This window comes from Rhinopithecus bieti, unplaced genomic scaffold (genome assembly GCF_001698545.2).
Source record: "Rhinopithecus bieti isolate Rb0 unplaced genomic scaffold, ASM169854v2 scaffold_30957, whole genome shotgun sequence".
In the NCBI taxonomy this organism is placed as follows: Eukaryota; Metazoa; Chordata; class Mammalia; order Primates; family Cercopithecidae; genus Rhinopithecus; species Rhinopithecus bieti.
In genome coordinates, this window is record NW_016813678.1 from 729,115 (window position 1) to 755,981 (window position 26,867).

The 26,867-nt window shown below is 37.4% G+C and overlaps 1 long non-coding RNA gene across 1 annotated transcript in view; it reads right to left on the minus strand.

The window, feature by feature from the left end:
- The window catches only part of LOC108513190 (uncharacterized), a 215,139-nt gene extending 190,039 nt beyond the window's left edge, over nucleotides 1–25,100 (minus strand). The window contains exon 1 of the long non-coding RNA XR_001880808.1: nucleotides 24,972–25,100. This is a non-coding gene — a long non-coding RNA (uncharacterized LOC108513190). The remainder of the gene's footprint in view (nucleotides 1–24,971) is intronic.
- Between the last annotated feature and the right edge of the window lie 1,767 nt (nucleotides 25,101–26,867).

The following is a 26,867-nucleotide window of genomic DNA, read 5'->3' on the forward strand; positions in this document are numbered from 1 at the left end:
CCCCTCCAAAAAAAAAAAAAAAAAAAAAAAAAAAAATCTAACTCTTGGTTTCCTTGCTGTGGTGATTGCTCAAGACTCCTTCAACTGGAGATTCAGTCTTAGATATTCTCTGATCCCTGTGGAAAAGTCTGATTTAATTAAATACTTAGATGTCAACACTGTGGTATATATGCAACTACTGCCATTCCTTCTGGGCCACTGCTCTCCTCATTTTGCAGTGTCATGGGATTCCATGAAGCAATAATTATTTTCTTTATGTGAAAATTACAAGTGAGAAAAGAGAAAAAAATGGCACATAGACAGGGAGAACAAAAGAAGAAGAATATGCAAAGACTATAGAAGAGAACTAGGACATGTTGCTACTGTTACTCTTTACTAGAAGATGTTCCATAAAGTAGCATGTCCTGCTTCTATTTGATGTCCTTGGTGAAGGAAGGTTGGCTAAAGATAACTTGACCTTTCTTACTTTTGTTAGGGTTCCCTATTTGTTAGGGTTCACTATTATTAACAATTTCAGTATTTTTTTAATAGAACACAGATAAATCAAGTGTTAATTTTTTTTGTGGACTTTATCAACCAGTTGCTTTTTTTCCCCTCAACTCTAGATTACTGTATCCTGGATATATCAATTATTGAAGCTAAATATTATACTTCTGAAATGATTAAACTGTAAGCAATCTTAAATATTGGTGTGCTAAATTTTATTCTGCTGATTTATCTTATTTTTCTTAATCATTGTGTTTTGTAATCATGGGGAAAATAGAATATAGACCACCTTTATGTTTTCAGAGAAAATGTTACCTATAGTGGAGTTCATGTCAACGTCCAGCTCATCCCATTTTCTCTAGGGTCTTGATTCATGCAAAGTCAATGCATCAGCAGTGGCTTGAGCTTTAAAGTTGCTGGATTAGTCTCAACATAATCTAAATGACAGTGAGGGATATATTCTTTCCACCTTTTCAAATATTTAAAATGTTACCACACTTGTAGAGATATCTTTGAGTATTTTCCTTAGGCTTCAAGTCTTTCAATACCTCATCTCATCACCTAGGTATCATTTGTTTGTTTTCACTTTGTACACTGTGAAAGAAAATCAGTGCAAAAAATGGAAGATACTGCTGGAGCTTTGTGAAGATTATAGATTCTTCACAGCTACTCTTCTCTTCTTCATATTCCTCCAACATTGTTCGTAAGAAGACATATAGGTACCCGTATCCCTGAGTGAGTTTAGTCCTGTTAAACCACCAATGACCCTAAGTTGTAACCCTATATCTACTGATTGATGGTGAAGAGTAACTTGATAATCACAAAAACAATGTCCACTAGATACATTAGCAATCCCAAGTAATACAATCATATAATCTTTCATTTATATTTAGCTTCCTCCCAGTGTAGAGGATGCAAACTTGAATCAAGAACCACAGAATTTTATACTCAGATCAGACTTTTGGCCTTCTTGGCATCCCACACATCACAGATGATCTGAAGGTAGTTGTTGGTTGAATGACCTACTGAAAATATCCCAAAATAATAATATCAGTAAGAACGGTAATACTTATCTCTGTGACAAGACTTCGGTAAATTTAACTTTCTTCAGTGTCCTCTTCAAACTGTGTCATGGAAACAAATATGTATTCAGCTTAATTCTGGAGTCAGATCTTAACTCTGTTTTTAATCTCTTTAACAGCAGAAAGGAATGCCATATACAACAAAATTCTACTGTAATTATCCATAAATGCATAAACATATTGGTAAAAGATTATTTTTTGTTGAAATTTATTCATGTGAACTTATTTTGAATTCATGAGCATTCTTTTCATTTTTAATGTTTCTAATTTACGGTTTACGCATACAACTCTCCCTCCTTTTCTTTTGGGAACTTGTTTTATAGTATCTGTTCATTTGTCATACCTATTTCATCATAAATTTTCACAAACTGAATCGTTATCAAGAATGTTGATAAAATTCAATCTATGATTCATTTTATTATCTTGAAATGAAATTCAGCTAGGTCTGGTGACCTGAGTCATATAAGGCAGTCACAACTTTTCTTTCTCTAAAGCACAGTAACATAGAGGTTTTTTCATTAGGATCTAGAGTCAGACTGCCTGGGATTACATTGCTAGCTATGTGATCTTGAGACATTTAACTTTTTTATGCCTCAGTGCCCTCTCCAGAAAATTTAAGGATAAAATAAATATAAAACCAATAACATTTTTACCTTGAAATGTCATAGAATTAAAGGTAATAATATATGTAAAACATTCAAAGTAGCCCACATTTGGTGAGTAAGCAAGGCAGGACCTGGCCTGAGACACTCAGACAGAAAATTCCTACCCCAGAGATCCTCACCAGGTTACTAAGACCTTGGTGGGCCTGCAACACTATTCGTCTTCTTTACCCAGTTCTGCTTCTTCCTCCTTCCTTTTTCAAGTGTTGATCCTTAACAAACAGTTTGAAACCCAAACACCATCGCAGCATCTGAAGATATCAAACATTCCCATAGAATAACAGTGTGAAACATCAGCTCATGAGAAAGTACCCAGAGGTTTCCTATAGATTTTTCCCTTTATATTCTTCATTGATGAAGTTCATGCTTGAAGTTGAGAGTTTGATGTTTATAATCTCCCAACATAATTTTAAGTCAAATTAACATTTTTAGTGTAAGTTTATTGAATTATATTATTTTCTGTTTTAAACTTTTACTCACATGCATCTTCAGTTATTTAAGAAACAATATCAGATTTCCCATTTATAAACTAATATATGTAGGTAAATAACTCGGAATTTTTTTACGTGTACAGAAAAAAATTAAAATAACCAATATCATCATCACAACATCAGAATCAAGCTATAGGTCTTATTTATAAGTCATTGTTCTCATTTTACATAATGGGAACACAGTCTTGTGGTATGCATTCATGTAAAATAATCTATATGTATTTATGATTAATAATAATTGCAAACATATACCATCTTTATGTGCCAGGTACTATTCTAAGATCTTTTTTTTAAACACTATTTTTTTTTTTTTTTAATTTTTTGAGATGGGATCTTGCACTGTTACCAGGCTGGTCTCAAACTCTTGAGTTCAAGCAATCCTCCCATCTCAGCCTTCCAAAGTGCTGAGATTACAGGTGTGAGCCATCGTGCCTGGTCTTAAGTTATTTTTGTATCTGTCCCATTTTGTATACTTAATCAGCTTATGAGATAATAACTATTATTACCCCATTTTAGAGATGAGCAAAATGATGTCCTGAAAACTTAAGCAATTTGCCCACAGTCACATAGTATGCGAGTGGCAAAGCTGGGATTCAAACCCAGACATGTGGCTTAAAGCTCATCTTAAGCCTAAAATCTACTGCCTTTTTATGTCTTAAAACATCTAATACTTAACATTCTCAGTGAGAATCTTCTAAAATCTAGGACCTCATAAGCATCTTTTCCCTTGCATTACCTGTCATATCTAAAACTCTGTTTGGGGGCACCATGGGTTACAAAGAGGCGTAAGACACAGGATCTGTCTTAAAAGTAACCTAATGGTCAAGAAAGATGAGGACAGCTGACCTGAATATATGAGAGTAAAATGAGTGGTATCAGGGCATAGAACAAACTGCAGTTTGAGCAAAAATAACAAACAAACAAACAAAACCCCCAAATAGAATTTCATAGAGGGGGATGAAACTTGGGGAACTGTTGGGAGAGAAAATGAGTTTTCAAGAATGGATGATGGAGAAACCTATTAACATACTATAGATTTGCTTCATTTTATTGATCTAAATTGTTCCTGAATAGCTGCATGAAATTTGAATTTGATAAACTAAGTCACACTTAAAGTACTGGGATACTAACTAAATGAAATCATTTAACTTTAAACAAAGCGGCCGGGCGCGGTGGCTCAAAGGCCGAGCGCGGTGGCTCAAGCCTGTAATCCCAGCACTTTGGGAGGCCGAGATGGGCGGATCACGAGGTCAGGAGATCGAGACCATCCTGGCTAACACGGTGAAACCCCGTCTCTAAAAAACTAAAAAAAAAAAAACAAAAAAAAAAAAAAAAAAGCTAAGAATTCCTTTGTCTAGTATAAAATCACACTTTTTTTTTAAATCTACTTAGTAGTTCTATCTTTCCTTATGTTGGAATTTTAAACCAATGGAACCTGTCTTTTCCTGCTTTGTATGTAGTATTCTTTGGAATTCATGGTTCTGCTTCTACTTTTTGTTTTGTTTTTCTTGTTTGTTTCTCACAGTTGGTTGTATTTCTCATGTTTCCTTTTCTAAGTCTGTAAATATTACGTAACAACAAAATATACAAAAAAGGAAATAATCCCAAAATGATTTCAAAATCAAATTTACTTTTCTGTAATTTGATTTCTAGGTAATGCCAAAGAAAGAACCAGGAAACACTTTTAATTAACTCTTAATTACTAACAGACAAAAATGTTTTAGCTAAGTTTGGGCATAGAATTCAGGCAGCTGATTATGTCAGAAATGCAACTGCATGCTTCTATAGGTGAATACGCCCTCTTTTTCCAGACTAGCCCACCCAGTGCTTTCTGGATCCACATTTGTACTGTTCATATTTCCATGTACTTATGCGGTATTGCCTGAAAGTATTACAGGAAGAATTATCTGACTAAAAATGCCTAACAATTTTACATCTTTAACTTCTCATACTATAAGAAATATTATTGACATCATATCTTTACAAATATTATTTTACTTTGTAAAACCCTGTCTTTGCCTTTTGCATCAGTTTCAAAGGTAAAAGGTGACTCTGGTCCTGAAGACTAGTGTCATGAGAGTATAGTCCTCACTATCTAGGAAACACCGACCAACTTTGAATCTGCATCACTCTAAATTGCCTGTGGATAGGCCTAGGACCATCTGATGTCCATGGATGATCTAGATTTGCTGAAAGAGGCTGGGCTTGATATTGTCTGTAGGTTGTTCATACGCCACCTGATTAGCCAAATAGGGAGATGGAAAAAATACCATAGAACAGCAGTGTCTACAGAAGCACTGGCAGTGGTACGGGAGGGGACAGCAGTCAGGTTCAATTCATTAACAGACTTAGAAAGTAAAAACCAGGGTAACTGTGGTAGTCACTTGCAGGATATAGACTATGTTCATCTTTCTCTATGATGCGGTAACCAATTACGTGTTCTCTACGGGGCAGACTCAGACTTTGTAGAGCCTTAAAGTTTCGAATATTTGGGAAATCCACATGTTATTTAAGGAAAGCATTTTTTTAAAATTACTAATATAAAATTGTTAGGGTTCTTCTTGAGTGTTATGGAAAACTTACTCGTGCTATCAAAGGAGTATGAATATGCTTGAGGAAATCCTATTATTCTCTTTGGTTTATTCAACAGGATGAATGGCTTCCAGGGAATATAACAACATTTTAAAAGGAAGTTGGGGAAAAGGGGAGGATCTGATGGGAGTCAGACGGAAGTTTTCATGGGAATTCTTTACAGTGGTATGTGGGAATAAGCTCATACAATCCACAAGAACCAGTTACATTTTCAGGAATTTTTGCCTCTGCTGATGTCATGGGGGTAGCTTGAAATCTGCTATGATGGGAATATTTACAAAGTGAAAGTTGGCAAATGCTATGACTCAAGAGTCAGTACACCACTGGGTTTATGAGAACTCAAAATCCATGAAGTTAGTAAGTGGAAATCATGACAGAATTTAGGGAAATCACACTGTACCACGAGTCTGTTGTAACAATAGGAATCTCATTCCAGGGAAGGCTTTTCAAGAAACTTGAAGAAAGACAGACAAAAGCAAAAGCACACAGATTGGACACTTTCCCCAACCCAGGGCCCATCATCAGTTGGGGCAATAGTCCGTATGACTGACCATCCAGCCTTTTTATACAGGGGTACTTTAACCTTCAGTTCTTCACATTTATGACCACATTTTGGGCCTTCTCATCACCTACTTGTTTTCCATCTCTGAGATCCATATTTCAAACATCCACGACTCTAAACACAACTTCAATTACTCAGTCTTTCAACAAATACTTATTTCACATACACTATATACCAAGCAGTGTTAAAGATACTAGGAATCTGATGACACATGATAGTATCATGATAGGAATAATGTGATGAAAAATAAATGTGCTACATATACACCATGGAATATTATGCAGCCATAAAAAAGGATGAATTTGCGTCCTTTGTAGGGACATGGATGCAGCTGGAAACCATCATTCTTAGCAAACTATCACAAGAACAGAAGACCAAACACCACATGTTCTCACTCATAGGTGGGAACTGAACAATGACATCACTTAGACTCGGGAAGGGGAACATCACACATTGGGGCCTATCATGGGCGGGGGGGGATTGCATTGGGAGTTATACCTGATATAAATGAACAATTGATGGGTGCTGACGAGTTGATGGGTGCAGCACACCAACAATGGCCACAAGTATACATATGAACAACCTGCAAGTTATGCACATGTACCCTAGAACTTAAAGTATAACTAAAAAAAAAAAAAAGAAAAGAAAAGAAATGTGCTATAATGGGAAATAGACAATGAACAAATAAACTTACAAAATAATTCCTGGTAATAAGTTCTAGAAGAGAAATATAGAAAGGTTATGTGACAGGTAATAATTGTGTTTGGGAAAGAAGGCTACTTTACCTAGGTTGGTTTGGGCAAAGCCTCTCTGAGAGTTCATATTAACTAAGATATAAGGAGAACCATACCAACAGAAGAGGAAGGCTATCTAGGCAGAGTGGACAACATGTGCAGAGGCCTTTAATTGGAAGAATCTTGACTTGTTTCCACAACAAAAATGGAAAAAGACTAGTGTAAAGTAGAGAAGTAGAGAAAGAATAGAAAGCAATTGTACAAAATGAGGATAGAGAACCAAGAAGAGTCTTGTAAGGTATGGCTTTTGTTTCTTGGAGTTTATTGTAAATATAGTGAAAAGGTTTTGTAGGATGTTAAACAGGAGAACAACAGAATCTGTTTATTTATTTATTTTTGAGACAGAGTCTCACTCTGTCACCCAGGCCAGAGTGCAATAGTGCCATCACGGCTCACTACAGCCTGGACCTCCCAGGCTCAAGCAATCTTTCCACCTCAGCCACCCAAGTAGCTGGGACTACAGGCATGTGCCACCATGCTTGGCTAATATTTTTGTATGTTTTGTACAAATGGAGTTTGTACAAAATTCCTTGGGCCCAAGCAAGCCTCCCAAAGTGTTGGAGTTACAGGCACGAGCCTCCATGCTTGGCTAATATTTTTGTATTTTTTGTACAAATGGAGTTTGTACAAAATTCCTTGGGCTCAAGCAAGCCTCCCAAAGTGTTGGAATTACAGGCATGAGTCTCTGTTCTTGGCCTGTTTTTTATTTTTAAATTATTAATCCATCTGCTATAGATAGTAGCATTAAAGAGAGATACAAGTAGAATCAGGAAACCAATGAGAAGGGCTTTATAAGTGTCCAGGCAGATAGGAAGATGTCTGGAACCATGATGCAGGTGATGAAGATGGGCAGAGATAAGTGGATAGATGAGAAATATTTTAGAAGTATAACTAAGAAGAGTACTTTGTTTGTTTTTGTTTTTGTTTTTGAGACAAGGTCTCACTCTGTCACCCAGGCTGGAGTGCAGTGGCACAATCTCAACTCACCACAGCCTCTGCCTCCCAGGTTTCCTGCCTCAGCCTCCTAGTAGCTAGGATTACAGGTGCGTGCCACCATGCCCAGGTAATTTTTGTATTTTTAGTAGAGAGAGGGTTTTGGCTGGTTTTGAACTCCTAACCTCAAGTGATCTGCTTGCCCAGGCCTCCCAAAGTGTTGAGATTACAGGTGTGAGCCACTGTGCTAGTCCAACAGTTGTTTTTGAATTGCAGATTGAATATAAAACACAGGATTCAAAAATGGCTCTTCAGGCTGGATGTCATGGCTCATGCTTGTAATCCCAGTGCACTAGGAGGCTAAGTCAGAAGGATCACTTGAGGCCAGGAGTTTGACACCAGCCTCGCGACACAGGGAGGACCTTTTCTCTACAAAAAATAAAAATAAAAATATTAGCTGGGCATGATGGTATGCACCTGTAGTCCCTAGCTACTTCAGAGGCTGCAGTAGGAGGATTGCGCGAGCCTAGGAGGTTGAGGCTACAGCGTGCTGTGACCACATCACTGCACTCCAGCCTGGGCAACAGGGCAAAACCCTGCCTCAAACAAACAAAACTAAATAAACAAAAGAATGTATATATAGAAAGCAGGTAGAAAGCAAAGTGTCCATAAGCTTTTATGCCATTCATATGCCATTCGGTCTCTGATTCAGAGACTGAATTGGTCCTAGAGCCAAAGGTAGTTCCCAATACTTCCTGCAAAATCTCACCTCAAGACAACCCATCCAAGAGAGAGTCTAATTTGGCCAGTTGACTGCTACCCATACATCTCCATGGGGAAATTTTACTCTTTGTGCTTACTGGACTCCAGGAGCGGGGACAGCACGTGATGAGTCTCCTGATCTCCCTCTAGAATGCACACTAATAAGCATACATAAACTTCCATATGACAGCGTGGAAGCAGGAAGAGAGCAGAATGCATCTTGCCTAATAAAATAAACTCTGTCTAAAGCTCTGTCTGCTCATGATCAGATAAAACAGTTCCCATTTCATAGGAAAGAGTGAGCAAGTGAGAAGGGAGACTACAAGTATCATTCTTATGGCCATCTCCTAATGGAAACATGGAAGTGATTGTCTCTACACATTGAGATTTTGGATTTCTTTAGTTCCTTAATTGTATATTATTTGACTGTATTATAATAAACATGTACTTTTATGTCTTTTAAAACTTTTTCACATATTCCTTCTGCTTAGAATGTCTGTCATGCCCCTATCACACCTAGTTGCTATAAAAGATGAATATTTATCATTCAAAGCCTAATTGAACTATGGCTACTCTTAAATTATCCCCATCTCTCCTTTGAACAATAAGTACTATACTGACCATATACTTTAATTACCTGTTTTCTTGTTTTCCTTCCACCCAAAAGTGACTGTCAGCTTCCTGGGGGACTGGGTTCCCCAAGATCACAAGCAATGCCAGTACATAGTAGCTGCTAAATATATACACACACACACATATATACATATATATACATATATATACACACACATATACATATGTATGTATACAAATACATACATGATACATGGAGTCTCACTCTGTTGTCCAGGCTGGAATGCAGTGGAGTGATCTCAACTCACTGAAAACTCCACCTCCTGAGTTGAATTGATTCTCCTACTTCAGCCTCCTGAGTAGCTGGGATTAAAGGCGCACACCATCACACCCGGGTAATTTTTGTATTTTTAGTAGAGATGGGGTTTCACCATATTGGCCGGGCTGGTCTCAAACTCCTGACCTCAGCTGATCCACCCGCCTCAGCCTCCCAAAGTGCTGGGATTACAGGCATGAGCCACTGGTCCTGGCAATATATTTTTATTGAATTGAATTCAATATTATTTCTAGCTGGCTGTCACTGGGTTGACAAGCAGAGAGACTGGACACAGGATTCTCATCCTAATCCCACAAAGTTTTGGCCTGGGTTGCAATGATTAATATTGCATATTAATGGCTTTCCTTTAATTTTAACTTGAAGAAAAGTGGCATCCTAAACATTTCTAAGAACTAGTAGATGGCTATTGGCTCAGAACTTGACACCTGATGACACTTTGCCACTGCTTTTTCTTCATAGTCTTTGTCTGTTAAACAAAACTTCTTTCAAGACAGAACTCTCTGCTCTGAAAGTTCAGGGGCAATTGGCATTGTCCTCTTTTAATTAGAGCAGTGGAATACGTTTTTTTCTATACTTAAAAAAAAAAAAATCACCCACAAGGCTGAGAGTTTAAAAACACCTTGTAAATACATCAATAAAATTTTATTTGGCCACTAAAATTAAAAAAAAAAAAAAAAAAGAAAAAACAGAAAGAAACACTTGCTGTAAAGCCCCTGCAGGTTGGTCTCCATTTCTGGTAAGAGAGCATGTTTTTGAGGAGCAGTATGTCCTGTGATTAGGAGCCCAGGCACTGAGCCAAATTGTTCAGTAGGAAGTCTGGCTCCACCAGCTTCTCACAGCTGATGCTAAGCAAGACATTTGATCCCTCTGAGCCTCAGTTTCCTAGTTTATAAGAAAAACCTATCTCATAGCATTATGGTGGAATTAAATGTTAAGTATTTTAAAGAGTAATTGGAAATAGTAAAGTTAGGTAAGGGATCAGTAGAAAGTAATCACTATCTAAGCTCTAGCTATTATTAATATTCTTACCCAGAAAATGTGATTGATATAAAAATGTGGTTTTAAAAAATAGGTTTAAAAATCACCCTTAAATATGTCCATAAGACCCATTTTGAACTGCTTATTTTTTCTCTGATTAAAATGTAAAAGAGATTCAACACAATTTAACAACTGAAAATGTGCTTGTATGCAAATGGTTCTTGTCTCTGCTCTTCTTGGGGAATTTGCTGTGTCGTTAATAATATCTCACTTTGTTTTCAATCATTTGCTGAAAGGTTCCTGCTGTTAGATTCAGGAAATAAGAACTACCTTATAAGTCTTAAGAATCAATGAATAGTCATACCTACATGTTCAAATGAGATAGTTCAGCTGTTTAAAATTTAGTGAGGGAAAAAGTGAAGCTAATATGTCCTTAGGGATTATTTTCAACTACAGTCATAAATAATCACTCTATCTAAATGACTTACCATACACTTACACTGTTCCTAAGTTCTGTCCCTTCCCCTTCTATATCATGACGCCATGGGACCTTGCACAGCACAGAACATATGGAAGAAGATTGAAAAATGGTCTTTGCTTTCTCACTTCCCAGTTATCTCTTGAAATCCCCCCAACTATGTTTGTGTTGTCATTACACAACCAAACTGCTCTTGTCTTGTCAAAGTCCCAGCAACCTCCACCTCACAACACCCAGTCATCAATTCACTGTCTGCACCTTGCTTGATCTGAGTCATCCGCAGTATCAGACACCGCTGTCTCTCCTCCGTGAAGCACCTTTCATCTCTTGACTTTCAGGACACCACATTGATCTGGTTTTCCCCCTTTTTCAATGGCTTCCCCTTCTGAGTCTTCTTTTTTGGTTCCTCCAACTCTGAGAAACTACATGTCGGTGATTTTCCAGGGTATAGTCCTCGGCCTTCTGTCTCTTCTGGCTTTACTCTCTCTCTAAGCAATTTCATCTCTTCTAATGGGTATAAATGTCAGCAATATGCCAGTGATTTCCAAATCTTTTTTTTTAAGCTGTAATAGTTTTAAAACAAGTCCATAAATGTTTTGACACACCTCTTACCAAAGGTGGAGTCTGATTCCCCTCCCTTTGAATAGGGGCCAGCCTTAGTAAATGACTCACTTCTAATAAGTAGAAAGAAGCAAAAGTGACGCTATGGGACTCCTGAGGCTAGATTGGGAAAGGTAATACAGCTTCAACCTGGTTCTGTCTCTCTTGGGATGTGCACCCTTGGACCACAACCATCTATGAGGAAACCAGGGAGCCACATGGACAGGCCATGTGTGGGAGTGCTGGCCCAGCCCCAGCAGATGGCCGATGGCCATCCCCAACCACCAGACAAGTGAGTAAGACAGGCTGCAGATCATTCCAGCTTCCAGCCTTCAAGTTGCTCCTGATGATGCCAAATGAAGCAGAAACACATCCCTATGAAGCCCTACTCAAATTACACGTTTGCAAGAAAAATAAATGTTGCTGTTGTTTTAAACCACTAAGCTTTATTGGAGGGGGGAGTGTTCTGTGGCAGTAGGTAACCAGAGCACTATCTGGAAACTTCCTCTGTACTCCAGAACTTGCTCACTCACATCCCCATTTCAATCTATTATAGGAAATCCAACTTTATATGGCAAAAAAAGAAGTCATAATTTTCCCCCACTAAACTCACTCCTCCCTATCTTCCCTAGCTTGGTCCAAGTCACCACTTAATTGCTCAGGCAAAAACCTGGAAAATCATCCCTGAATGAAGCCTTTTCCTCATGCTGCACATCCAATCTATCAGCAAATACCATCAAAATATACTCCTAAGATGGCCATTTCTAAGTACCTCCCCATCACCTCTTATAATCATCATCACCATCATCTCTTGTAATGTCTGAACTGGTACGATAACCTTCTAAAGTGCTTACCATGTTCACTCTGCTACAGTCTATTCACTGGTTAAGCATCCCCCGTGCACATGTGAATGGTTTCCCACACTTAGGGTAATGTGCAGGCCTTACTGTGGCCGACAAAGTCCCAGATGAACAGTCCCTTGCCTTCTCCTCCAGTGTTATCTCCTACCACTTGCTCACTTGGTTCATTTGATTCTCTCACATTAGATTTTTGCATTTTCAAGAGCAGATTTTGCTCATTCCTGTCCCTGACTGGCTGGGTTTTGTCTGTCTGGAAGACTCTTTCCCACAAATATTACTCAACCGGGACACTCAGATCTCTGCTCACACATCACCTTCTCAAAGAGGCCTTCCTCTATATGTTAAGTCCTCCATCAGCCCCTATTACTCTCTAGCCCCTTGTGATATTTTTTATCCTTAAAGCACTTTTTAGTACCTGAAATCATATTTATTTGCTTACTTCTTGCTCTCTCCCAGATGAGATGTTAGGTTCCCCGCCACAGGGACTTTCCCTGTCCTTTATGTTTCTATAGTCCACAGTTGCCAGAGGAGCACACCACAGCTGTCAGCAGTCTAGATGTATCTGATAAATGGACTTTATTCAATAAAGGAATTGTTCAATCAATTAATACCTACTGCTTCATTGAATTAGTTTGGGTTAAAAATCTGTGAAGCATTTTCTTGATAGTCAAGCTATTTCCATGGATGAGAAGTTGTCTTCCTTACAATGAGGCCTTCTTGAATAAATTGGCATGACTCTGGACTATTTTGAGATATTATGACTGTAATGTTACATGAAAGCCTTGGATGTAATAACAATAAGAACATTAAAATATGTAATGCAGTACCAATACCATACTTCACTTTAGCCTAGGTGTTGTTTATAAATTCATATGTAAAGTTTTCTTGCCTGATCACACATAGTTTTCTGGTTTATTTTGTATTTTTTGTTTGTTTTGTGATTTACATATTGTCAAGAACTGTGAAGGGTCTGAGATTTTACCCTACTTGCAAGCTACAAATTAGGTTGTCATAGATGTAGATGTGTTGGCAAAAGGCATGAGACTTGAGTGAGAGAAAAGACAGTTATTTGCTCACAGCAGTAGCAGTAGCCAAGATATCAGCATTTTATTTTACTAATTTCTTTACTCCTAATTCCCAGAGAGTGACAAAGCAAAGGTCGTAACACGTGCACATGAAGTGCATTGTATTACAGAAGAAAAACCCCAAGTTTAGGAAACCTCAGTCCTTTATAACGGACTGCAAGCAAATCTGCTCAATCTTGTCTCAGAGAGAGACATTATCCTTATTAAACTGCACGAAAAACAAAACCACCCTTTTCTCCAAATGTAGATATTATCTGTCTCCTAAAGCTGTTTGCTTTAGCAACACCTTTGAAAGGATCATCTAGAAAAAAAGCTGTCAGTTGCCACTGCTTATAAAACATTCAAAATGCAAAAGACTCAAGAAAATTGTGGAATGAAAATGTCCTCTCAAAATTCACGTTGAAGCCTTAACCCCTGGTGTGGAGGTATTTGAAGAATGCAGCCCTTTGGAGGTAATTAGATTTTAATGGGGTTTTGAGGATGGACCCCTCATAATGGGATTAGTGCCCTTATAAAGAGAGAGTGAACTTCTCTCACTCTCTTCCCATCTATGTACAAAGAAGAGGTTGTGTGAGCACCCTACAAGATAGCAGTTGCCTAAAAGCTAAGAGAAAAAGTCTCAGAATGAAACCTACCTTACTATATTAACCTTGGACTTTCCAGACCCCAGAACTGGGAATTAAATCTCTGTTGTTTAAACTACCCAGTCTGCGGTATTTTGTTGTGGCAACCCAAGCTGACTAAAACATCTCTCAACTGACATTCCTCTTGCATTGTCTTTTATTGTTTCTACAGAAGGATTTTTTGGCCAGGCGCAGCAGCTCACACCTGTAATCCCAGAATTTTGGGAAGCCGAGGCAGGAGGATCACTTGAGTCCAAGAGTTTGAGACCAGTTTATGCAACATCGTGAGACCCTGTCTCTACCAAAAAAAAACAAACAACAACAACAACAACAAACGTAGCCAAGCATGTTGACATCCTCTTATGGTCTCAGCTACTTGGAGGCTGAGGTTGAAAGATAACTGGAGCCCAGGAGGTCAAGACTGCAGTGAGCAATGATTCCACCACCACATTCCAGCCTGGACAGCAAAGTGAGACCCTGTCTCAAAATAAAATAAGAATAAAGAAGGATGTTTAAAATATATAACTAACTAATAAAAATATTTTGGCAGAGAACTGTCAGAATAAAAAGTGCCATTACTGCAGAAAATTAAAGCAAGACATTAAATGAAGTGATTTCTCACTTTTAATTGACTGGCTACTTCGTATTTAAACAAATTTATTCTTGTTAAATATCAAGAAATCTGCAAATCATATAAATCTGGTACAGTGACTTATTGATGCATTAGAGACACACTCCTGTTGTCTTTCTGCTCTGCCTACCTTAGTGTTTTGGTAACATATGGTTAAAAGCATGATCCAGTCATAGAGTTTGGTGTTGGACAACAGAACTGAAACAAGAGTTAAAACGTTGATGCCACTATTTGGTGTTAATGCCAATTTCACCAAGTCATCTTGTCTCTTTGAGCCTCTAGATGCTGAGCTGTAAAATGGCAATAATGGTAATATTCATGAGTTATCATGAGAACCACAAAGGTGAATGTGAGTGTTGGGAAAAAATGGATTTGAATATTGAGCAGAATTGATTTCTTCACAGCATATTTATCATCTAAATTGTAAGGGAACATACAATTTAAAAATATTGCAAGGTGATGATTGTTATGTGACCAAGGAGAAACCACACATCTACTGAGTGCATAGCTGTCACTTATATATTCTCACTTTTCAGATCTGTGCACTGAAGTCTCATTAAAGTATTTGCTGCTCCAGAGAAGTGCCTTTGAATGTGAACTTCTAGGACTCTACACACACTGCCTCTCCTATTCACAATGACTTATCCCTTCAATCTACACCTGGTAATCATTCTTCAAAGCCAAGTTAAGTATTGTCTCTGGAATCTCTTTCCCAGGCTTCTTGGGCCAACTGGGCTTTTCTATTGTAGTTATTACTACAAGGTCTCATCTTAACTTGCAGTTGAATCTATTTATCCTACTGAGTAGTGAACACTTTGATGATCAGGGATCCTATTTGATTTACCTTATAATTCTCAATATGTAGAATTATCTGGCACTTGCTGGTGTTTCAATTACACTTGCTGAAAGACAGGGTAGAGTTGGGGGATAGGAAGATAGGGGAAGAAAGAAGGAAGGGGGATTCTTCAAAATTTAAAGCCCTATTTGAGATGTATTTATTAAGCCGTTATGAAGACTCTGAAGCTAGAGGACTGAGTTGATTTCCAGTTCCATTCCCTATTAGTTGTAAATTCTGAACATATTCCTTATCTTTACTATGCCTCATATTCTTCATCTATAAAATAAATATTACCAGCCATTTCATAGTTTTTGTGAGGATTAAGTGAATCAATATATACAAATATCCTAGAATTCTGTGTATACTGCAGTGACCATTCAGCAAGCATTAGCCATTGTTATTAATATTGACACGCTTCCCTCTAATACCACTACCAAATAACATGTGATGACTAATCGTAACTTCAGAGATTAATGATGTGTCAGTTGACATCTTTGAGGTATTTCTTGTTAATGGCCATTTTGATCAGGTGGTCAGCGAGTTCTCAGTAAAGGAAGCTTGTAAAGAATATGGCCATACATTTTGGGAAAGCTGTCCTTTGTTTGTAATTTAATTGTGCCCATCATTGCAGGGGATTCTCCACATTTATTTTATTTTGCTATGTGTTATAATACTTTTCTTGGAAAATATAACCTACTGAGGCTGAGAAAACTAAAACTCCTTATCCTTCACTGAGCTTTCTTGGAAATCGCTGTAATTTTGGAAGTAATGCAAAATTCTTGGTCAGATATTTGGTTTGACCCAATCCTTCTGATAGAAAACAAGTAAGATTTAGTGAAATTTCCAGACTTTACCAAATCCAAAAGAATGGAGTTTATATTGTCCAGTATATCCTCCTTTCTTTTTAGATGCAGAAGGCCTGTACAGAGGCACAAAGTCTAAGGACCACTTTGCCTTTTATGAAGGCCACTTCTGGAATATAGGTTTTTCATTTTCCAGGTGCTCTCAAGCTCACAGTATGAAATGAAAATGGTCAGTTATTGATGCTACATTTTACATTGCCACTTTATTATTAAACGTTTTCTCTTTCTGCTTTGGGTAAAATATTTTGTACACTAAATAAAAAGTTAAATTTTCAATGTTATATAAGATGAAAACATGGTAGGAAATTTAAAAAATAGACATCACACTGAATGATTGATTTTATTATTTTGATTCTTGTCTAGTTTTTTCCAGGCATAGGTAATTGAAAAATACAAATATTTATTAACTAGATTGTTTTAGATCATAGACTAATGCTTTGTAATGCTTAAGTACTGTTGTAAGCAATCATGCTACTTACACCTGCAGCCTTGATTTCATATCAGGAACCTGTAACATTTTATTTAAAATATACCCCAATGTTCATCTTCTAATTGGTCTGGTATTGACCTGTGATGGTAACATAAGTCTGTCATCCCCTGATGGATATCCCAGGCTGTTCCCATTCCACATGGGGACCCTACGGGGAAGGTAAAATGTGCTCCGTGACACTGTGACATTGTCTGCAGAAGGATGTTAATTCTTTACGATCATTCCCACGGAGAAATCTGACCTCTGTTCATCACAAACAGGAACTATTTTTTTTTTTTTTAAACCGGAAGGTAGAGTGAGAGAGGAAACACTGTTGATTTCTGGGAGAAGTGGTATTGGAAATCCAGTTTGTTGGCTCTTGGAACAATTATGGGAAGCCCCACAGAGCATGTCCTTTTTACTAGAATAATAGAAAGCACTTCCACTCTTGTGTGGAAACAGCAGTTCAAAGACAGGACACAGAGTCCCTAAGCTCTGGCAGCTTTTAAATAGTGTGGTGTTTTTTTTTACCCCTCACTGGTAAACTGAAAGAGGACTCTCCATGTAGGCAAATTGCGCAATATGGATTTCATTTATAAACTACCGTGCTAGTTGCCTTCAGAAATTTAAAAAACTGGACCATCTGGTCCCATTTGTGTATTCAATAAGTATGCATTAACCACTTTCTCCAGAATGCATACATAATATTATAACAAGGAAGACAATTTTGCCTGCCTTCAAGGCAAAATGTATAGTCTAGACAAACACATGAATTGAAAAGGACATCATTCTGGAGAGCAAATAGGAAATATGTAATCAAATTACAATGAATGAGCAACTTTTCTTCTGGTATTTATGTAAGAGGAATTCTCACTAAGCTCTTCGGTGTGCATACACCAAGATCTTCAGCTCAGCCCTTCTGAAGTCAGCAATAAGTTGGAGGCAACATAGGTCCCAGTGCGGAAGCACACTGTGGGATGCTTTGCCACAGTTAGAAGCAAAGAACTAGATGTAACAAAATAACACAGATCTACCTTAAAAACACATAGAGCTGAGTAAGCTTAAACGGAAGAAATAAAATAATCTATAACAATACCATACATGTAAATTAAAATACATTCACACAAAGCAATGATGCCCATTTATCAAACAAATTAAAGGATACATGGAAACACGTTAAAATGACAGCCTATGATGTGGAGGGACATGGGAGTACAGTCTGTTGATAAAATGAATTAGATAAATACATAAATAATAATAAATAAATAAAATGAGAGGGGTGTCTTTGTAGACCACTGATGATTAGGTGACATGAACTAAGTGTGAATAACTCAATCATCAACCAAAGTCCTAAAATGGATAAGAAGAGCAAAAGCTAATTATGGTGCAAAGCAGTAAGTGTGCCTAGAATGCAAAGTTATTGCAGTCAGAGTTCATAAAATCAGCCATGGGAGATTCAGCAAAATGTTCTAAAGGAGGTAACATCAGAAAGAGTCTTAGACACTTAATCTAATAGTTGTAGCTATTTCTCCCACTATGTCCTACCTCATCCTTGCCTTTGAATAAATTCAACTTTATTCCTAGTAAGTTAATCCCTACTAATTTAAGAAGCCCTTTCTTTCAATAATATTGATGATGACTCATTTTATTCTTTACAAATTAAATGAGAAGGGTACTATTGCAAATTGGGAACCAAAAGTTCAAAGAGTAGCTATCTTTATCGTTTTATCTGGATTTATTGTATTGAGATAGGGCACATACACCGTTCTTAGAGACCAATCTCCTTGATTGTGGCAGCCTCTGTCTCACTCAGGGGTTCTGAGGAATAAACCCTTGCTGCGTGCTGATCATCCTATTATGATTTTGTGCCCTAGGGCCAGTACATAAGCTCTTGCACTGTTTTGGTTTTGTTTGTTTGCTTGTAGGTTAGGACCTTACATTTCCCTTCCAACAATCAGGTCCCTGGCTTACTCCACCATGGTCTAGTCAAGTGAGACCCACCACTCGATTCCTTTGTATCTCTGGGATTGTGTACTACCTGGTTCTGCCCAGAGTTTTTAGGAAGCAGAATCATGCCCTGTGCCTAGTCAAGCAGCAAAGCTTACTCCCTGATGCCAACAGTTTATCATGAGAAGATTCACCTATTCTGCCTTGCTAGACCCCTCGCTTCCCCCCTTGCCTTTCAACATTGGTCAATGGACAACTTCTTTCTCCTTAGTCTCCTCATGTCTACTCTGTCTGCCAGTCTGGCCTTTTCCCTGTACTGTAAGGCTAGGATGCCCCCAGAATGTATCTGATGCAGGCTTGTGGGAGAGGCTAAGTATAAGTGATTATGCTAGGGTCCCTGAAGCCAGGCTCCTGAGGTTCAAATTCAGATGTTCAACTAATTCATTGTAGAGGAATAAGTGAGTTATTTAACTTGAGTGCCTATGGGATGGGAAGAGGAATATAATATATTGGGGTTCAAGGTTTGTATATGCATTAAAATAATTAAAATGTGCAAAGTCCTTATACCAATATCTGGCATGAAATGAATGCTCTGGAAATGTTATCCATTCTGTTATTACCTACAAGTTTTATCCTCCCTGAGATGCCTATCTCATTGTTAACAGCTTCAGTTCTAGGCCTGGGAACCAACAGGAAAAAAAAAAATTGATGACATCTCTTTTGTTTTAACTAAAAAGAATTGTTCTGAGCAGAATGAAACATAGTATAGTGGGAAGAGCCCAGTATATGATTCCAAATGACCTAGGTCAAAGTCACAGCTGTCCCTTCCTCACTGTGTGATGCTGAGGAAGTTTATCTGTCTTGGCCCATTTCCCTGTTTATGGAATGGAAATAATAATGACCTCTACCTCCCAGGATAGTTGTGTGGATTCAGCAAGGTAAAGGTTGTGAAAGCCCTTTCATAAATGGTATTATTCTAGCATCTGTTACTGTTGTCATTGTTATCTTTCACTTGTTTTACGCCTCTAGAAACTATGTCATATTGCTTCCTGCAGAGTCAATGAAAGATAACCCCAGTTCAATATTCTAGGAACAAACTTGATCTATTATGATGGATAAGTTTCACAATTTGAATTAGCTGGCCCAATTCATTATGAGAAAAAAAATCGGTGTGAAAAGCTAAATACATCACTAATACATTATCTTTTAAATGTAAAAAAACAGGCATCACATACCCCACAAACACAAATTTAATTTTTTCTTCCCATTTCTCACTTTCAATTTTTTCTTCATCAGTTAGCAGAATCAAGAAGACAGAGCAATTCAGAAAAACCAAGACATTCTTGGAATATGTGTTGACTATATCCTTTAATGATTATAATCATCTTGGGAAGCAGGAGACATAGTATTATATCTTTTTGTAGATAAGAACCAGGAGAGTAGGGAATTTTCATCAAGATTTTCTGGCTAATGGCTGGGCGCACTGGCTCACGCCTGAAATCCCAGCACTTTGGGAGGCAGAGGTGGGCAGATCATGAGGCCAGGAGTTCGAGACCAACCTGATCAACATGGTGAAACCCCGTGTCTACTAAAAATATAAAAATTAGCTGGGCGTGGTGGCACGCACCTGTAGTCCCAGCTACTCGGGAGGCTGGGACAGGAGAATTGCTTGAACCCGGGAGCCGGAGGCTGCAGTGAGCCGAGATTGTGCCATTGCACTCCAGCCTGGGTGACAGAGCAAGACTTTGTCTCAAAAAAAAAAAATTATCTGGCTAATTAGTGTTGAATTGAAGGCTAGAATATAGATGGCTAGACTCTTACCCCATACTAAGAAGCAGCTCAAGATTTCTTTCTTCATAAAAGTTGAGAAGAATGTATATGCATTATCCCAGATCTTTGCAATGCAATAAACAAAACGAATGTGTTTGTGTTATTTGCAGGGGAGGGGATAAAATTTTAGAAGAGGGAAAATTTTATGTAAATACCTGACCAACCTGACCAGATACAGTCTTCATCCCCCTGTAATGGAATATATTGCAATGCATTCAAGCATTTTTCCAAGTTCACAAAATACATTCCCCAGTTAAATCTATGCCTGGAATGAATTCCTTTGTCCTCTCATGCCCTGAGTCATTTTTCTCAGATGAACCTCTGAAACTTTATCAATATGGGGTAGCAGAAACGAGAATCATGACAGTTCTTTAATGAGTCATCCACGAATGAACCATAGTATAATGTGAACGGCCTAGAATCTGATTCCAAATGACCTAGGTTAAAGTCATCAGCACTATGTTCATTCATCTGCTTAATGCCCTTTTAGTATGAGTTTCATGTATTTCCTGAGATGCTCCCATGAAAGTCTAATGAGAGAGATGCTTTCAACCAGCAGGACTGTTTAGAACAGTCAGGAAAAGCATCCTGAATAAAATAAGACTATATAAGAATCCCAAGTGTAGATGGCAACTTTCAAGAGGCCATAACAGCTGAAAGGAAAGAGTATAGTTATTATTATGGCCCTTTTTATTTCCCAATACAACCCACTAAAGATGTACTCCCTTTACCTTCCTCCTACCGTTAACTCCTCAAAGTCTAAGTGGATTATTTCCTGGGGGGAAAAACATACTTTAACAGTTGCAGATTGTATTTCTAAACCCATTGTTTTTCATATCAAAATGTTACTAACTCGTCTTTATCAAACCTAAGTATTTTTATGTATGTGGTAAACCTGAATTTCCAAATGCTAAATAATACCTGTAAGTTCTATGCCTGCTCTCATTCTTTTTTATAGAAATGAAATTTAAAAATTGTACATGTAGATAAATATTCTTTTGTCAGAGTCTATGAAGTATTGAGTCATCAAAGGCTCATAACCGCATTACAAATTCAATTATCACACTATATTTCTCTTACTAATTTACTGAATAACGTATTCATCCAACACATTCTTGTTCAAAGTTTTGTCTAACCTTTATATTAGTTTCCCTTTTATACATAGAATTTTTAAACAACCAAACTATTAAAGGTTGATTAGCTCTGTACCTGAATATTCATATGTAAGAGCAATGGCAAATGATAGTTTCTTACATAAAAAAAAACACAAAAACTTATCAAGGACTCTGGAGCCAGGCCATTTGGATTCAAAGTCAGACTCTGACACTTACTAGCTACGTCACTTTGGTTAAGGGTCTGAAACTGTGCCTCAGTTTCCATAATTATAAACTGAGTGTAATAATAATACTATCTTATATTACTATTGTTACACAGAACAAATAAGCCAATATTTGTAAACCATTTTGAATAATTCTTGACACATCCCAAGTCTTACAAGTCCTAAATAACCTACATATAAATTATATACACATGTATGAAGATATATAACTCATTTTTATGTATGTGTGCAAATATATGAATAAAGAAGACATCAAATTTCTCAGAATGCCTCTCTGAAGTTCAAGCATTCATAAACCTATAGATTTATAATTCTTAGTCTCTTTTGAAATTTGATCTTTCAAAACCTAATTACATGATACATTGAAAATTCCTTGTTTGTATTTATTGTTAAACACTGAAATTTCAATTTAATTTTTACAACTCTAATGTAAAAGGAGTATAAATATTATCCTTAAGAAAACTTGTATTAGACAAAACCTATGTCAAAGAAGACAACCTTTAGCTAAGTTTTTAAAAAATTAGTGAAGCAACCATTGTCAATGTGGCTTAATGTACAAAATATTGAAACGAGTTCCTGCATGTTTCATATCTTTTTTATGGCACCTGTTGATCCAATGTGAAGCTAATTTCAAGTTTTCTCTCACCTTCTAAATCTATTCAGTCACTGACACTTATTGACCTTGCATCTGAAAGGTTTGAACCAGTCACCTGTCCTCTAGTTCTTCTGACACTGTCTTAGTTGAGATTCTGCTCATTTCTCACATGAACTATTTCTATAAAATATTCCCTATAATACATGCTCCATATGGTCACGATTCATCTTTTTGATACATTGATCATTGTCATTTAAAACATTTCAATGTCTCTAAAGTTTGAAAGCTGCTGCATAGTGAACAAGGTCACCCAAAAGCCAGCCCTAACTTACCTTTTCCTCATTGTTTTATGCCACTTTCTTCTCCTTCATGTCCCTCTCCAACCCATTAGTAGATGAAACTTTTGACCATTCCTTGAACGAGCTATGCAGCTTTTAATACCTCCACAGCTTTCATTCATGTTATTTCTTCTGTTTTTGATGCCCTCAATTTCTGATGTCTTCTTACTCTCAGTTTAGAAGATACTCTGTTGAACTAAGCCTTTAGAGATACTGTTTCTCTAAAGACTTCTCTTAAATCCCCTCTCAATTCCCATACCACTTTGCACATGGATTTATTATAAAAATTTATACTGTATAATTGTTTATATATATGTGTGTGTACATATATATAAATAATTAATTTAATTTATACTTTATATAGTAATGACGGAACAATTACTTCTACAATATCTTGTTGCACCCCTTATGTATCAATAGTCATCTTTTTATATTACCCTACATAATTTCTTTTCCCCTTTTACCTTGTATTTTTTTATGACGCCAGTAGGCAAGTAATATAGAAAAATATTATAACCCTATGCACCCCACTACCAATTGGAAAAAATGGATAATATACCAGGCCTGGGGTATGGTAGAATTTAGTCCACGCCGGAGATTGTGTGTTGTGTGCTTGTTGTTGTCTCCTGTGTGTTTTGAGAGAAATGAAATTTGATCGGCCCTAGGTTCCACCTGTTAAGTGCGCGGTGGCGTCAAAGCACATGTATATCCCAGCACGTGTTTAGGGAGGCTGGTATGACTGGCTTGGATTCATGACATCAAAGTTGAGATGTCTGGCCGTAAGTACCTCAACTAACTGAGCTATACAGCTGGATCACCCGTGTTTGCACAAAATCACTACACATAAAATACAAAAAACTGAACCGGGCCAGGTAGCGGCAAGCCTTTGGTAATGAAACCATTTATTTGGCCTTTCTCTTGGGGTAAATACGCCCGCGCCTGTAGTTATATACGTCGGAGGAGGCTGAGGCAGAGAATGAGAGTGAACCCGGGGAGGCGGAGCTTTCATGGAGCTCGAGATGAGCGCCAAACATCACCCATCCTGGGTGAACAGAGCGGAGACTGGTGGGCCGTCTCATATAAAATAAATAAAATAAAATAAAATAAAATAAAATAAAATAAAATAAAATAAAGAAAGAAAATGCCACTTTTAGCTCTGAAGCTAACTGGCTGAATCTCTCTAGATGAGTCTACTAGTTTCTCTTTATTCTTTAAAATGATGAGATTATGTAGAGGCCCCTTTCTAACTCTAGAATTTTATAGTTTTATAAAAGTAAAACAAAAATAATTGTAAACATACTGAAAATAAAAATACTCTCTCAGGTTTAAAAGTGCAAATGTCCTTAGATACAGAAAAACAAGTATTAACATGTTTCTAGCCACTTACCTAACCAAGCTAACACTAAGTGGCGATCTCGCCTTCACTATACTTCAAAAAAAAATTTTGAAGCCCTTTCATGAACTTATTAATACATGTGATAAAAGGAAGGGAAAGAAGGACTACTCTGGAAAGAGGAGAGACTGAGAGCATGGAAACCAACTCTAGTATTACTTTAAATTTTCATTCATAGGATGATTGGAGTTGTATTAGGGTACAAATTGCACTGTGAAGGGGACTTCTAGGGATATTAGGCTTTAAAATTTTACAGAAGGCAAACATTAATTAAATGGGATATCAGGAGAACTGATTACTAAAACACCTAGGCTTTGCAACTTTCTTCTTTCTAAAGAGGCTACAGATTTTAAAAAAATGCATAACTTTTTTGTTTGTCTTAAACTAAAGATAGAAAATAATTCGTAAGGAGTTATAAATGTCCCTGATAAGACTCGGTGAAGTTTCCATTAGATTTTCCAAGATAGGATTGTTAAGATAGGATTCATAACAACAACAAAAGATTTTGCCAAACCATGATGACATTTTAGATGCAGAAATTTTTTAAAATCTTATTTTGTAATCAGATCCAAAAAATTATAAATGATAGTTCAATTTGATACAGTATTATTAGCTATTATTGTTATCCTCAACCAAATATAACCTAGTGCAGTGAAATAAAGCTAAGTTTAAGGGTACTTCTTTATATTCTTTTCTTATCTTCAAAGCATTATGCTAATTACACTGAAGAATACAAAAAAACTGGAGACAAGGTCTTTGACTGTCCAAGGAAGACAAGAGTAACACACAGACAACAAATAGACAACATAAGCAAAGCCAAAATAACATACCTTCATAACATACTCCATAAGTGCCAAGGAATACAAAGCTGAGAGCTGATCTCATAGAAGAGAAGTTGGTTTGGAAGGCATCTAGGAGCCACTAGCAAGGTCTTAGGGGAAGGAAACCTCGGGTCATGCAGCTGAGGAATGTGGGCCTTCCAGGCAGAGCAACAACCTTAGCAAAACATATCCAAAAGTAGCATTGGACCAGATGTGTACAGAAGCTGGGAGTAGCTTGATTCAAGTGAAGAGACTCTGAGATGTGACTTGGAAAGAGAGAACTGGCAGAGAGTCACTTGGAAACATTCTTGGATAATATTAACATTTAGCCCTAGCAGGGAAGGAGAGCCAGAATTGATACTAAACTTCTCATTTCTGCACTCCTATAATCAGAAATGTATTATGAGTTCCCTAGGGGATATTACTGCAAATTTCCATTAAGTTTAGTCTTCAAAGTTCTCTAGGAGTCTGAATACTTATTCTTGTATTTCAAACTCTTCATGATATGGTTCCAACTTACTGTTCCAGTCCAATGCCCTAATTCTCTCCCACATAAAATTCCTACACAGCCATACTGAAATTGAATAGGTGAGGACATCTATTTGGTTTTATTTTGGGTAGTGGGAGGTTCAGGGGTTTTGGACGGGGAGGTTTGGCCAAAGGAGAATGATTTTAAGTATTTCTGCCATTGCTACCTATTTTCACTTCTGCCTCAAATAAATATCTTCCTCACTCCTATCATTTTGTATCCTCTGCATTCTTCATAGTCCAGCTGGAATCCTGCAGTTTTCATAAAGCCTTCCCAACATCCCAACTACCCATGGTAGTTTCTCCTCTGCACACTTTTACACTGTGCATGTTGTTTGCAACACCCATTTAGTGCCGAAATGCTGACTTTTATATCATTATCTTTATGTATACAGTTTATGTGTATAGTTGCATGTGTACGCATAAATAGATAATAAACAACTAGAGGAGAGAGATTTCTTTTATATTTTTCATTTCCTATGATGCCTTGTAGATTTTATGTGTTCAATGAAAATTAATATATTGACTTTTTAGAACATATGAAAATGTTCTAGTGTTTAGTGTTTTATTTCACATCTTGTTAAGCTCCTAATATATTTTTATTCCACATAAATAAGTTGAATGAATAAATAACAATTATCGGGAGAACCCGCTCCCGATGGTTACGTGGGTTCTTTTCTATTTCCTAAGTGTCTCGGGTGGTTTGAGAAATAAAGGGAAAGAGCACAAGACAGAGAAATTTAAAGCTGGGTGTCCGGGGGAGACATCACATGTCGGCAGGATCCGTGATGTTCCCCGAGTCATAAAACAGCAGGTTTTATTAGCGATTTTCAAAAGGGGAGTGAGTGCATGAACACGGTATGGGTCACAGAGATCACATACTTCACAAAGTAATAAAATATTAACAAACAAGTGGAGGCAGGGTGAAATCACAGGACCACAGGATGGTACGAAATTAAAATTGCTAATGAAGTTTCGGGCAGGCATTGTCATTGATAACATCTTATCAGGAAACAGGGCTTGAGAGCCCACAACCTGTCTGACCACAATTTGTTAGGCAGGAATTTTCCTTGTCCTAATAAGCCTGGGAGCGCTACAGGAGATCGGGGCTTATTTCATCCCTTTGTCTTCGACCATAAAAGACGGCTTGCTTCTAAGGGGAAGGCCGTTCATAGGCCTACCCTCAGAGCGCATTCCCTTTCTCAGGGATGTTCCTTGCTGAGAAAAAGAATTCAGCAATATTTCTTCCATTTGCTTTTGAAAGAGGAGAAATATGGCTCTGTTTCATGGGGCTCACCGGCGGCCAGTTCAAAGTTACCTCCCTTGTTCCCCGAACATCGCTATCATCCTGTTCTTTTTTCAAAATGCCCAGATTTC